We start from the raw sequence: 14699 nt of genomic DNA on the forward strand, positions 1-14699 counted from the left end.
ATTCTAATGTATAAAATAAGACGCAAAACTATCATTCTCTGGAGCATTTTTTAATCCATTGAAATTTTGCTTCCTGACAATTGTTGTCAGTTTGGCTCAAATAAACTCATTAAAATTCTCTACAAGCCTGGACATTTCTTACATCAACCTATGTTATCTTAGATGCAAAAAGACAATAAACAGCCTCTCTTAAGGTAAAGATTGACCTTGGTCAAGGCCAAGGATGTGGCTACCTGCTATTGTTACAAAAAAAATCAGACAGGTGAGAAACCAAGCACCACACAGAGTGTTGGAGAACTCAGGTTTATTTTGCTGGCGGTCCCAGAAGAGCTAGCGCTCTGAAGATCTGGGCCCCAAGCTCAGGGGTAACCTTACTTTTATAGGGCTTATCCACACAGCTACAATTGGCATGGGCGATTGATTAAGTCGTCCTCAGATGGTTACAGAACACGCAAGTTGCTATGGGCTACAGGCAGTTACAGAGGATGAGATTTTCAGGCAGGAACTTAGGCAACACATCTGTTATCTAGACAGAACAAGCAAAGGGGAGAGTGAGTCTTCAGTTAATCTCAAGATCACCCTGCCCTTCGGCCTCTGTTGCAAGCATGTCTACAGAAGCAGAACAGGGAGCTGATTACAAGGTAGCCATTTGAGTGGAAAATCACTCTTCAATTCCCCCTTTTGATGCCCTTTAAATTCTTATAGGGCATCAACCTCTTGATTTTCTTGGCCTAGAGGCTGATAAAAGGGTGGTCTAGATGTCACAACCATTTGTAACTTTATAGATTCTAAGCGTGAGGAGAAAAACTTAACAAGATAGTTCAGGACACAGGGACCAAATAAGAGAGCTATGGAGAGCATGAGGAGAGGACCTGCAAGTGGGAGAAGCCAGGATCCCCAACTCCATATTCTGGACCAGGACCCCCATGACTCGTTCAATCATTGGTGGATTTTTGAGGCTCTGTCTGTGAGCATCTTGGCTGCATCTCTAACTATACCAGATTGATTAACATAAAAACAACATTCTTCTTCTAAAAATAAGTATAACCTTCCTTTTTCGGCCCTTTGAAGATCATGTCCCCCACGGTTTTGTAAAACTACTCCTGCTAAGGAATCTAATTGGCTTTGTAAAGTGACAATGCTTTTGGATATGTCTTCTAAGCTGTCAAATAGGTCCTTAGATAACCTTTGGTAATAAGACAGGGAGGAGGCTAGGCAGGCTGTGCCAGTGCCTACCCCTGTGGCAATACCAAGGCCTGTAAGAAGGGAAATGAATTGTATCGCTCATTTGGTTCTGTAGGACATTAAGAGTTTAACTGCCCATCCTGTCAGTAATTTGGCAGTTCAAATGGGCTGCCTCCTCAATACTTGGGGTGAAGAGTCATGTTACTTGTAGCCCAGTACCAGATGGGGATAGGGAAGCCAAGTAGCGGGCAAAAGATGGAGATAGGCAGAACCAATAAGTCATTGTTAGAAGAGTTTGAGACAATAAGCTAAATTAAGAGTTCTATATAAGTACTTGGTATCCAAAATTCCATTATAGGGTGATAAAAGACACCCGAATATAAAATCCTACTAGAATTAACAAAGGAAGGATTTTCCTCATGGTTATAAAAAATTGAAATAACTAATGGCAATTAGACAAAGCCTCTAGAAATGTATTGAAAAAGGGTTTAGCCTGAACATGCAAGAATTGATAGGATCCCGACGTAGGCGAAATAGGTCAGGGCTAAAGTGACTCTTTGACTCAGGGTCCAACTGGTGGGTGCTACTGAGGCAAACCTTGAAGCAAGCAGCAGGACAAGTATACTAAAGAGGGTTAGGGCTAAAGGATGATAACAATACATCTGGACAATCTGGACGGTTGATCCTCAAGCTTCTGCCGTGCATAGACTGGCCAGCTTCTGGGGGTGGCCAGAATAGGGCCGAAGATCTCAGGTAGCCCTCTGCTGCCTCCGAAATGTGACTCAGAGCAGCTGATCAGGAAGAGACTCTGCAATCCAAGTCTCCCATTTTTCCAGAGGCATCGCTCTCTTTACCCGGTATGGTGGACCCATGGGGTGACACCTGCAACCTTAACAGCAGTGGGAGTTGCTAATATAACAATGTGAGAGCCAGTCCAGATCAGCTGGAGTGGCTTCTTCTTCCAGTCTTTAACCCATACTTCATCTCCTGGCCAATAGGGATGGACCCAATTTCCTAAGGGGATAGGGCCTCTTTCTAGGGTTTCCTGGGTGGTGTGGTGGAGGATCTTCCCTAGGCCTGAAGGTGTCTGAACATTTCTAGGTCAGCTATAAGTCAAGGGTCTCCTTTTGGCTTCCCTATCACTGGGGGAGGTCTCCTGTAAAGGATTTCAAAAGGGGAGTAGCCCGAAGGCCTTGGGGTGCACTGTACTCGGAGTAGAGCCAAAGGTAACAAGTCAATCCAAGGTAACTGGGTTTCCTGACAAAGCTTAGCTAGAGTGGTCTTAAGGGTCCAATTCATGCGCTCAACTTTCCCTAACTTTGTGGCCTGTAGGCTATGTGGAGCTTTCATTTGATTCCTAGAGCTTTAGACAGAGTCTGGACTGCCTTAGACAAGTAGGCAGGTCCCCTGTCAGATTTTATAGAGTGGCAGCCCGAATCTTGGAACAATTTCCCTCAATAAGGGAAAATCTATCTACTTCTCGTGCCCATTCAGTGTGTGTAGGGAAAGCTTCAGCCCATCTGGAGTAGGTGCAAACTAATACAAGCAAGTATCAGTGGCTCTGGCAGGGCTTGACCTCAGTAAAGTCCACTTCGAAGGGCATAGTCCCAATTGTTTGCACCCCTGGATTGGATTTTGGCCTCTGGCCAGCATTGTTTCATGTGTGTTATACATCTAGCACTGATCTGGGCACACAAGGTTGGGAGCCTGGGTATGAAATAGCAGCAGCCTAACAGGCCTTCTAAAGTAGCCTTCCCTAGGTGAGTAAACTCATGATGTTGTGTTATCAACTGAGATGCCACCGCAGCAGGAATAAAGAGTCTTTGATCTGGAAGCTCCCGCCAGCCCTCAGCCCTCCTTTCTCTTGGTTCCCCCTTCACTTAGGGCCCATTGTTCTTCTTCCTTGGTGTATTTTTGGGACAGAGGCAATTCTGGTGCTAGGAGAAATTTGGAGACTAGCTCAGGGCCCATTGTGGCACTTGGTTGGTTGGCAGCCTCCTTAGCTGCTTGGTCTGCCAGTTGGTTTCTCCTACTAATAGTGTCGGTACCTCTCTAGTGGCGCTTGCAGTGAATGACTGCCACTTGACAAGGCTTCCAGACTGCCTCTAACAGTTGAAGGATTTCTTCTTTGTTCTTGATTTCTTTTCCTCCTGACAATAGTCCCCTCCCTTTATAAAGGGCTCCATGTACATACGAAGTAGCAAAGGCATACCTTGAGTCGATATAGATATTGGCCTGTTTCCCTTCAGCCTACTGCAGAGCCTGGATGAGTGCCCATAGCTCGGCCGCTGTGCCGACCAGCCCTGTGACAGAGCCTCAGCTCTAATTACCTCATCTGTGGTTGTTATTGCGTAGCCGGCTTTGCGCTGTCCTTCCTGGATGAAGCTGCTCCCATCGGTGAACAATACCAGTTCTAGGTTCTGAAGAGGAACGTCGATCAAGCCCGGCCTGCTTGAGACTTCATCCATGACCCCTTCACAATCATGGTCAGGAGGTCCCTCCTCAGTAGACAGAAAAGTAGCAGGGTTCAGCGTCCACACAATCTCGAGGCGGACACGTGGATTTTCGCAAAGCGGTCCCTGTTAATGAGTTATCCCGGTGTTGGTCAGCCACTTGTGTCCCTGAGTATTCATTAATGCAGTAACATCATGGGAGACCTTTACATTTACATTTTGTCCCTGCGTGAGCTTGTCCACTTCTCTGACCAGGACTACCATGGCAGCTAAGGCCCAGAAGCATGGTGGCCATCCTGCAGCCACTGGATCTAGTCATTTGGACAGATATGCAATCGGGTGCTGCCATGGCCCGATTGTTTGTGTGAGGATCCCCAGTGCAGTATAATTCTTCTCATGTATGAATAGGTTACAGTCCCCTTTCATGTCCAATAGTCTTAATGCTGGGGCACTGGTTAAAAGTCTCTTTATTTCTCTGGAAGCCTTTTCTTGTTTGGTGCCCCATCCCAGGAGGTCTTTTCTGGACCCAGCTGTGGCCTTGTACAGTGGCTTGAAAATTTCAGAGAAACCTGGTATCCAGATCCGGCAAAATCCAGCAGCCCCTAGGAATACAAAGACCAATTTCTTAGTGTTTGGCCAAGGTATTAAACAAATGGCCAGTTCCCTGTCATGTCCAAGTGCCCAATGTCCTTCTGAGATGATGAACCCAAGGTATCTGACCTCCTTTTTGCAGATTTGTGCCTTCCTCCATGACACCTTGTATCCCGTGGTAGAGAGTAGGGCTAGCTCTAGTACCTCTCCAGCAGTCTTCTTAGGTAGGGCTACCAGCAACAGGTCATCTACGTACTAGAGTAGGGTGCAATTCAAAGTCTCTCCAGGGAAGACAGCAAGATCTGTGGCCAGTGTTACTCTAAACAGGGTGGGTGAATTATTGAAGCCCTGTGGCAGTTGAGTCCAAGTCAGTAGTGTCTTTCTCCTGGTATGTGAGTCTTCCCAAACAAAGGCAAACCAGAGGCAGAAAAAGGCATCCTTGAGATTGAGGCAGGTGAACCAGCCTCAGGAGGGTGTACGGGTTCTGGACCTCTGGGTGGATGGTGACCACTGCATAGTTGATGATGCAGAGGTCCTAGACAGGGCGGTAGTCATTCCCTCCAGGCTTTTTGACAGGTAAGAATGGAGTGTTCCAAGGTGATTGACATTCAACTAGAATTTCGGTATCACACAAACACTGGATGTGGTCCCGAATTTCCAAGTGCTTCCCACGGCACTGGATATTGCCTTTGTGTGACAGAAGTGGCTCCTGGCCTCAGGTCTACCACGATGGGTGCGTGATTTTTGGCCTGACCTGGGGGTCCCTTTTCTGCCCAGATAGCAGGTAACTCTTCTAGCAGGCTGGTTCAATTTCTTTGTTTTCTTTCCAGAGAATAGAACTACTATTCATCTTCCCTGGGCACAGTCAGAGCCATAATTAGAGCAGGTTGGCTCCCCAGGGTGAGATTGGTGGGCTTCCCAGGGGCAAAAATGATCTGTGCTCCAAGCTTCATTAATAAGTCTCTACCCAAAAGAGGGATGGTGCACTCTGGTAGGTACAGGAACTCATGAGTCACTAGGTGGCCCTCTAACCGACATGAGTGGGCTTTGCAAAACAAGAGGGCAGCTCGGTCCCCTGATAGTTGTTGTTCAGTCTGTAAGGAGAGCCACAGGCGTGGTCACCACAGAGTGTTAAGCCCCAGTGTCTACCATAAAGATCATTGATTGGCCTCTACTTCTATTGCAACCATAGGCTCCCAGGGACCCAGGATAAGGAAGCCCAGTCGTCCCTAGTCTGACTTTGCTCCGGCCAGGCCAATAAGGTCTTGGATGACTGGTTCAGGCTGGTATGTTCTTTCATGGGGTTGATTGAACTTCTTTGACCTTTCAGACATCTTCTCGCAGTGGGGCACTCATTTTTCCAATGGCCGGTCTCTTTGCAGTAGGTGCATTGGTCATGGTGTAGTGGTGGTCTCCTTTTGGTCTCTCCCTTCCATGGGGGAGCAGTCTGTTGTACCAGGCCTGGTTCCCTAATGCGGCTGCCAGCAGGAACACTTTTTATTCCATCCACTTATCAGCTATCTTTTGAGCCTCCCGGTCATGGTTCACAAATACCTTTTTGCAACCTCCAACAGCTGGGTGACATTCATCCCAGCAAAGCCCTCTAATTTCTGCATCTTGTGGTGGATATCAGTGTAAGAATGAGCCACGAATACTGTGTTGACCATGCATTGGTTTTCTCATGCTTCAGGGTCAAAAGGGGTATACACCCAGAATGCCTCGCATAGTCTCTCATAGAACTCTGTGGGTGATTCATCTGGCTTCTGGAGTACTTGTGCCATTTCGGAAATGTTTGTCAGCTTTCTGGCCCCAGCTTTCAAGCCTGCCAGTACCTGTCGAGAGATTCTCTTCTGTTCAGGATGTTGAAGTCTCAGTTGGTCCTGGCATCAGGCACAGCCCCCAAGGCCCATGCTATGGAGTCTAGTACACTGTCCAGTGCTTGTTCTTGGAGCTACCCTCATGTTTCTGACAGAATTCGGCATCGTTCTTCAGTGTTGAAGAGAGTTAGGAGGAGTTGGTGACAGTCATCCCACATAGGCTGATGGGTTTGGAAGATGGACTCAAGCAGGTCAATCATTGCCTAGGGTTTCTCCAAATAGGACGAGGTATGATATTTCCAGCTGAGGAGGTCAGTTGTGCTGAAAGGGTGATAGTAGAGAACAGGGCGGCCTGGCTGAAGTGTACCATCTTTGCTAATCTCAGGAGAGCCTCGTGTCTCTCAGAGAGGCATCTTGAGAGGCACAGCCTGCTGGGCTGGCTGTGTGGCTGAGCGAAGATGCGCTGTGGATTTGGGCTTGGTGGCCACTAAGGCTGTTGGGGTGGCGAAGGCACCGATAGCAGATGGCTGTCAGGTAATTGGGGGGTAGAGTGGCTGTGCAGGGACTAGTGGAACTGTTGGGATGTACGGTAGTGGGAAGAGAGGTTCTTCCTCAGGGTCCCCTTGGTGGATGACTCTTGCTGGCTCTTCCTTGTCCTTTCCCTGAGTCAGTCGAGCCACAAGTACCTTATTCTTTCCCTGCTTATTTGCGCAGAACCAGGCCCAAGGGGGCACTACAGTAGTGATTTTCAACCATGAGTCTATGTATGGAAACTGGTCTGGATGTCCAGGGATCCCTGTCACTACCAGGTATACAGCTCTAAGAGTGGGGACGTCTAGGGTCCCTTCGGAAGGCTATCCTACCCTGAAAGCAGGCCACTCAAGCTCACAAAGAGGCGAAGTTTTCTTGGGGTCAATTTGACCTCGTAATACCCTGGGAAATCTTTCTTAAAATTTTTCAACATACAATTTAAGACAATTGGCTTAGAGGAAACTCCACCCATATTGCCTTAGGGAGCTTCGTAATGGAGGGGGAAAATAGACCTTAAAATTTCAAGAAAATAATTTGACAGAGGGCCCCTATATCAAAAGGGCCATTTGGAGATAGACAATTCTTAAGCTAAATCAGTAATCAATTGTTTCCCCTCCTTGTATATCCCACCCTGTGTTGGTGGTGCAAAGACAAACAAGAGTGGGTGCCTCCTCCAAAGAGGAGACCACTCAGGTGCTTGTCTGGCCGTGTCTCGAAAGAGCTTTGGTAATCCTTGGCCGTAGCAGACTCAACTTTGTGACTTATGATCGGATACTAGTCCAATGCCTCCCTGGACCATATGCTGTGCATCACAGAATCGTAGACGAGTCCACTCAGACTCCATAGCCTTTAGGGGACCTTACGGGTACCCAGTCATATAGCCACAAATTTGTACCTGACCAAGTCAAACCTGCTAGGTCGCTCATTTACTTGCACATTCACACACCAGATGTTAAAACATTGCCTCCCCGCTTTTTGGAAGGCCCTGACCTTTGTCTCCCCACAACCACCCCCAGGAAGACCCTGACCAGTGTCTTCTAACTGAAGACTTTAGGAGGTGATCAAGCTCCTCTTCCATCTGAAAACAGAACCTGACTGGGGTGCTGAGCCCTGGGGCCTTACCTTATCCTGTGGCTATTCCTGGTGAGTTGGTCCGTCCCTCCTCTGAGTCTGGTCAGGGCTCGGCCATCCGGAGAGTCAGAGCTCCAATCTGAAAGAGAACCCAGAATACTGTCAGGTGATGCGCCTTCTCATTCATCTTGGAGCCTCTCCAGCCCAGCCTGGCCAAGCCACCAGTTCAGCAGCTCAAAGGGCCAGCATGGTCAGAATCTCACTGGGGCCTCCAGAAATGTTGCAGAAAAATCAGACCGGTGAGAAACCAAGCACCACATAAAGAATTGGAGAACTCAGGTTTATCATGCTGGCGGTCCCAGAAGAGCTAGCACTCTGAAGATCTGAGTCCCGAGCTCAGGGCTAATCTTACTTTTATAGGATTTATCCACACAATTATAGTTGGCATGGGCTGATTGGTTAATTCGTCCTCAGGCGGTTACAGAGCGTGCAAGATGCTATGGGCTACGGGCAGTTACAGAGCATGAGATTTTCAGACAGGAACTTAGGCAATACATCTGCTATCTAGACAGAACAAGCAAAGGGGAGGGTGAATCTTCAGTTGATCTCGAGGTCACCCTGCCCTTCGGCCTATGTAGCAAGCATGTCTACAGAAGCAGAACAGGGAGCTGATTACAAGGTTAGCCATTTGAGTAGAAAATTCCTCATCACCATGACCCGCTTTTAATTAAGAATTTTCATGTTTGAGATAGTGAAAGATGGCAGACTAGGTAAAAGCAGGGTTCACCTCCTCCCAGGTCTGCATTGAAATTATAACCCAATTATAAAATAATCAACATGGAGAATCACCTGAATTCTAGCTGATCATACATATATATCTGAAAATATAAAGAAGGAGCCACATCAAGGCAACAGGTAGGAAAGGCAAAGTCACAAACTGGTCTAAGGGCAGTTAACTAATGACAAGTATATGTTAGCCTATGCCACTGTGCTCAAGCAAGTCTTCTCATGCAGACATGACCTTTCGATCGAAGGGCTGTTAGGTGGCCATGTTACACAGATACCCTCATTTTCACAGTGCTTATGTGAATTTTACCAAGGAATGTGGAAGCGTTATTCAAAAGTGAGCACCACACCATCACCCCAATGTCACGTGATCTCCCTGTGATGCACTCAGGCCAGTCTCTTGATGGTCACGTGAATCCCGTGGGTAAGCCTGGTGAATATCACAAGATTCCCTAATTCTTGTTACAAAATTTCCAGATGACTTCCATCTCATTTTCCTGTGCTTGTTAAAACAAGCATTTTGAGTACACTTTTTAGGGACTGCTTCAATGTCAATATCTCAGTTTTCTTTCCATGGTAGTTAAACTAGTCTTTCACAGAATTTGTAGTCTGAGGTTTGCTATAGAGAAATTCTGAGGCAGCCATTCTTTCTGCCATGAAGAAGTATCCTCACAATGACTCAGCATTTTTCCTACAATACAGCCAAATATCAGCTGTTGTTTCCATGGCTATCCAGTGGCTTCCTCACAGACCCTCAACCTCCAATTATCAACGCAGCTAATGTGCGACCGCCGTCTCCACTGCCATAAAACAGGTTTCCTGACAAACAAACAATACGTGAAATGAATTAAGGTTCATTGACTGCCTGCATATATCGTCGACCTCAAGGAAAATTTGTAATGTGGACACTACATTTGTTTGGAGGTCAGTTAGGAAGCTGTCTCGGCTACCTTCTATTCCACACAGACAAATGTTTTCTTAGTGTTTATGTGAATTTTCTCAAGTGATATGCACTCTTCATTGTGAAGGGAACACTACATATTCCCATCTGTCACATGATCTCCCTATGTTTCATACTGTCCAGTCTCTTGATGGGTACCTGTTTCCCATGAGTGGTCAGGTGAGCCTGCCTTGACTCCCTCTAGGCCTGACTCCCAAGGTTAACACTGTCTAATTTTGAACAGACTAAACTAAGGACCTCTACACACACCCAACATCCTAGACCCTGTGACAGAAACTAATATGCAGTGCATGGCCCACAGATCAAAGCTGCCGATTCCTACTGAAAGCAAAGGAGACTGATCTTCAAGTAACAGTACTGTCCTCTACTCAAATGACATAGACTGCATACCAGCAACACTGTATTCTCTTGTGAGGATGTAGATTGGTGACATGGGCCCAAGGCACAAAGACTGTCTTTTCCTGACAGAAAGTAGAAGGGATACTGGGACCCAAGGCACTAAGCCTGTCCTCTCTGAAAACTAGTAGATAGGAAAACTTAACCCACAGGGCAAGCCTGTCCTCATGTAAGAGAGTCTTATCTCGAGATTTAGGACCTTGTCTCTTGCCTACATTTCTAATTAGGAACCAGTGTGCTGACCTTGGTTTGCAGTTCCATTCCCTGCTGCTAATTCCAGGAAGTAGATCTGAAAAATTAGCCCACAGCATTTCTTCTAACTTTGCCCAAAAAAGACAGAAGGGGTGGCATAAGCCCTCAGTCCCAAGCCTGTCCTCTGTGAAAAAATGTTGCCTGGAGTCCGACACTCATTTTTTTTTTTTTTTTTTTTTTTTTTTGGAGCCAGGATACAGAGTTTATTCAAGTCAGCACAGACCAGCCAGACTTGCCTTCCACACTGTGGACAGAAGCAGCTCCAGCAGAGGCAAGGTTGTCATGAAACCGCTTTAATTCCGTCCCTCCACGTGACAAGCCGGCGGGCAGGCAGTGAGACATGCCGCACTCACTACAATACTGAGCCTGTAATTGCTGGTATCAAAATATACATCTGTGTCACCATAAAAAACCACACGTGCTGCCCTCGTCTCGAAAGAAGACTGTGGAAATCTGAACCAAGCCTGGACCATCTAAAAGGAACTAGTTAAAGCCCCAGGCCCACAATGTCAAGACACCCAATTGATAACAAATTCCATTCTGAAGACCTAGGCCCACAAATAACCAGCCTGGCCCATGCTACCAGAAAATCTTGTGGACACCTTGGCTTACAGAACCAAGCTGTCATCTCCTAGGAGGAGAAAGAATGGAGGATTCAGTGCATGGCTTCAAGACTGTCCTCTCTTTAAAGAATTTATGAAAGAAATTGGGCCGAAGACACCAGCCATGTGTCATCTTAACAGTACATTCAACACAAACTTGTCCCACATAACCAATTTTCCTTTTCAAAAATTTTTGAAAGTGGACCATAATTTACAGCACCATGCCTTTCACCTGGTAAGAGAAGGTAGTGTGGGCACTAAGAACCTGGCATAAAGCCTGAACTGTTTTGTAAAGAACTCGATTGGGGACCTTGGAGGCACTGCCAATCATGCCCCCTATTTCCAGGAAGTAGAATGGAGACCTTGGCCCACAGAATCTAGCCTAACTTTACTTAACGGATCCTGAGGTGGTGGATGTGGCACACAGTAACAAGATCTTCTTGGTAAAGAAAAAAAGTCTATAGAAATCCATGGCCCTGGATCCAGTCCTCTACCTGAACTAGGGTAAGCTAGGTGGATTTAGAAAACACAACACCACACCAGTCCCATTTACAAGGTACACTCGAGTCCAAAATGTTTCACACTCTGAGGCCCTGTTCAAAGACGTAAAGTGAAAACCTACGGCCACAGCAACAAGACTAGTCACCTGGTAGACAACAAATTCCTAGGGGGTCTTCCTTGATCCCCACGTGAATCCCATGAGGTGTTCACTTGACCTCCTTGTGATTCCCTAGTGATCGACATGTGATTTTCAAGGAACGTCCACCTTATTGTTCTTTCCCTATCCTCAAACACGTGTTTTCATAACAAGTCTCATAAACTCTCACTCTCAATATTTCAGCATTGAGACATTGGTCGATAAACAATTCCCTCTCAGCAATAGTGGCCTAAGGTCTGCATTCAAAAATAGTGTGGGTGTCCCACCTGAAGCCTTTAAGAGTTATGCTCACAATGACTCAGCATTTTTGCTACAATACAGCAAAATGGCACCTACACTTTCCACCACTCTAAAGTAGCTTCGTCAATGAGACTCAGGCTCCAAATTTCAACGTGGTTAATGTGGGACCGCGGTTCCCACTGCCTTCAAGAATGTTGCCTGACCACAGATGAAACCTCAGGGCAGTTAACCAATGATAAGTGTGTGTTAGTCTATGCCGCCATGCTCAAGTGAGTCTTCTCATGCAGACATGACCTTTTGATTGAAGGACCGTTAGGTATCTATATTACACAGATACTCTCATTTTCACAGTGCTTATGTGAATTTTATCAAGGAATGTAGAAGGGTAACTCAAAAGTGTGCACCATACCATCACCCCAACATCCTATGATCTCCCTGTGATGCACTCAGTTTAGTCTCTTGACGGTCACGCGAATCCCATGAGAAAACCTGGAGAATATCGTGAGAGTCCCTAATTCTTGTTACGAAATTTCCAGGTGACTTCCACCTCATTTTCCTCTACTAGGCTAAAACAAGTCTTTTCAGTACATGTTTTAGGGACTGACTCAATGTCAATATCTCAACTTTTAATCCACTTTTAATCTCAGAATTTGTAGTCTGGGAATTGCTATAGCGAAATTCCGAGGCAGCAGTTCTTTCTGCCATCAAGAGGTATCCTCACAATGACTCAGCATTTTTCCTACAATACGGCAAAATGGCAGCTATTGTTTACACAGCTTTCCAGTCACTTCTTCACAGCACACTGAACCTCAAATTATCAACATGACCAATATGCAACCACTGCCTCCACTACTATAAATCTGTTTTCCTGACAAAAAGGCAAAACTTGGGGCGAATTAAAGATTATTGACTGCCCACATTTACTACTGACCTCAAGTAAGATTTGTAATTGGACACAACATTCAGTGGAGGTCAGTTAAGAAGCTGTCCTGGCCACCTTCTGTTCCACACAGACTTCTCAGTGTTTATGTGAATTTTCTCAAGTGATATACACTCGTAATTACAAAGTTTGCACTACATCATCCCCATCTGTCAAATGATCTCCCTGTGTTTCATACAGACCAGTCTCTTCATGGGCACCTGTTTCCCATGGGCAGTAGCGTGAACCTGTTGTGACTCTCTCTGGCCCATACTCCCAAGGTTTAGACTGTCTAATTTTGAACAGTCTAGGTAAGGACCTACCTACATTACCAACATCCTAGACCCTGTGACAAAAACTAATATGCAATGCTTGGCCCACATATTAAAGCTGTCGAATTCTATAGAAAATAAAGGAGACCGCTATTTAGGTAAAACTATTGTCCTCCCTTCAAATGATGTAGACTGGATCCCCGGCCCATGACTGAAAGCCAGTTTCTTCCTAACACTAATACAATGGATCCTTCATGTACAGCCAAAAATCGTGCCCTCATTTAAAATTAGTGTATTGGAGACCTTAATGGCAAGGCCTGTCTCTCCTCTGGTAAGAATATCTTCCTTGAAGAAATAGAACCTTGGTTCCAGGCCTGGACATTCTGTAAGGAGCGAAAGTGGTGACTTGGCTTGCTGGTCCAATTCTTCACCTATTCCAGGAAGTCAAGCTGAGAGGTCAAGTCACAGCATTTCTTCTGTATTTTTCTAACGAAGACTGAAGTGCTAGCCTGGGCCCACCGTTATAAGCCTGTCTTCCCTAAACGAATGTCGAGTGGTGTACTAGGCTCACAGCACCAAGCCCATCTTTATAGAAGGGAGACTAGAATGGAGACTTAGGCCTCTGACATCCAGCCTGGACTCTCCTCACAAGAATTAGAGTGCAGACCCAGGCACCGAAGTTCAAGACCATCCAATTTTTAACAGCCTAGATGAAATAACTACTTACACTACACTCGAGTTATGCCCTGTGAACAGCAACTCATGAGGAGTGTATGACCCCAAAACAAAGCTGACATCTCAGAACAAAAGAAGAATAGAGGCCGCCTTTCGTAGCAGCAATGCTGTCTTCTCTTGTGAGGATGTGGATTGGCGACAGGGGCCCAGGTTACTAAGCCTGTCTTTTCCTAACAAAAAGTACAAGAGAGACTGGGACCAAAAGCACTAAGCCTATCCTCTCTGAAAACAAGTAGATAGAAGAACTTAACTCAGAGGGCACGTCTTTCCTCAGGAAGAGAATCTTATCTCAAGACATAGGACTTTGTCTTCTTCCTGACTTTCTAATCAGGAACCAGAGTGCTGACCTTGATTTGCAGTTCCAATCTTTTCCCCTATTTTCAGGAATTATATCTGAGAAGTTGGCCCAACAAATATCTTCTATCTTACCATATAGAGGCTGAAAGTGTGGCATACCCCACAATACCAAGCCTGTCCTCTGTGAACAAATGTCACCTGGAGTCCTAGGCTCACAGTAAAAGCCTTTTTTGGAAGAGAAACAAGAATGGAGACTGTGGAAACCTGCGCCAAGCCTGGACCTCCTAAAAGGAAGTAGTTGACAGCTGTAAGCCCACCACATCAAGACCATCCAATTGGTGACAAATTCCAAACTGAAGACCTAGGCTCACAAACACCCAGACTGGTCTTTGATACCAGAAACTCTTGTGACAACTTGGCCTACAGAGCCAAGCTGTCATCTCCTAAAAGGAGGAAGAATGGAAGACTCGGTTCACGGCTACAATACTGTCCTCCCTTTAATGTATTTATGATAGATATTGGGCAGATGACACCAACCCTGTATCGTCTTAACAGTGCATTCAGCACAGCCTGGTACACATTACCAATTATCCTTTTTGACAATTATTGAAAGGTAACCATAACTTACAGCACCAAGCCTTACTCCTGGTAAGAGAAAGTAGTGTGGGCACTAAGAAACCTGGCACAAAGCCTGAACTGTTCTTTAAGAAAGGGGAGCTTGTAAGCACGGCCGAGCAATGCTCCTATTTCCAGGAAGTAGACTGGAGAACTTGGCCCACAGAATTTAGCCTAACTTTACTTAACGGAACGTTAGTAGGTGGACTTGGCACACAGTAACAAGACCTTCTCTGTAGGAAAAAAAAAAGTTTATTGAAGTCCATAGCCCAAGACCCAGATCTTTGCTCAGACTAGGGTAAGATGAGTGGTTGTTTG

General features: G+C 46.0%; 1 protein-coding gene across 1 annotated transcript in view; it reads right to left on the minus strand.

Moving 5' to 3' along the window:
- Nucleotides 1-287: 287 nt before the first annotated feature.
- TSN (translin) overlaps nt 288-14699 on the minus strand; it is a 143393-nt gene continuing 128981 nt past the window's right edge. Inside the window, exons 8-9 of the transcript XR_005655779.1 lie at nt 7700-7787; nt 288-526 (exon numbers count right to left, since the gene is read on the minus strand). The gene's annotated coding sequence lies outside the window, so the exon portion shown is untranslated. The remainder of the gene's footprint in view (nt 527-7699; nt 7788-14699) is intronic.

This window comes from Pteropus medius, unplaced genomic scaffold (assembly GCF_902729225.1).
Source record: "Pteropus medius unplaced genomic scaffold, Ma_sr-lr_union100, whole genome shotgun sequence".
Classification (NCBI taxonomy): Eukaryota; Metazoa; Chordata; class Mammalia; order Chiroptera; family Pteropodidae; genus Pteropus; species Pteropus medius.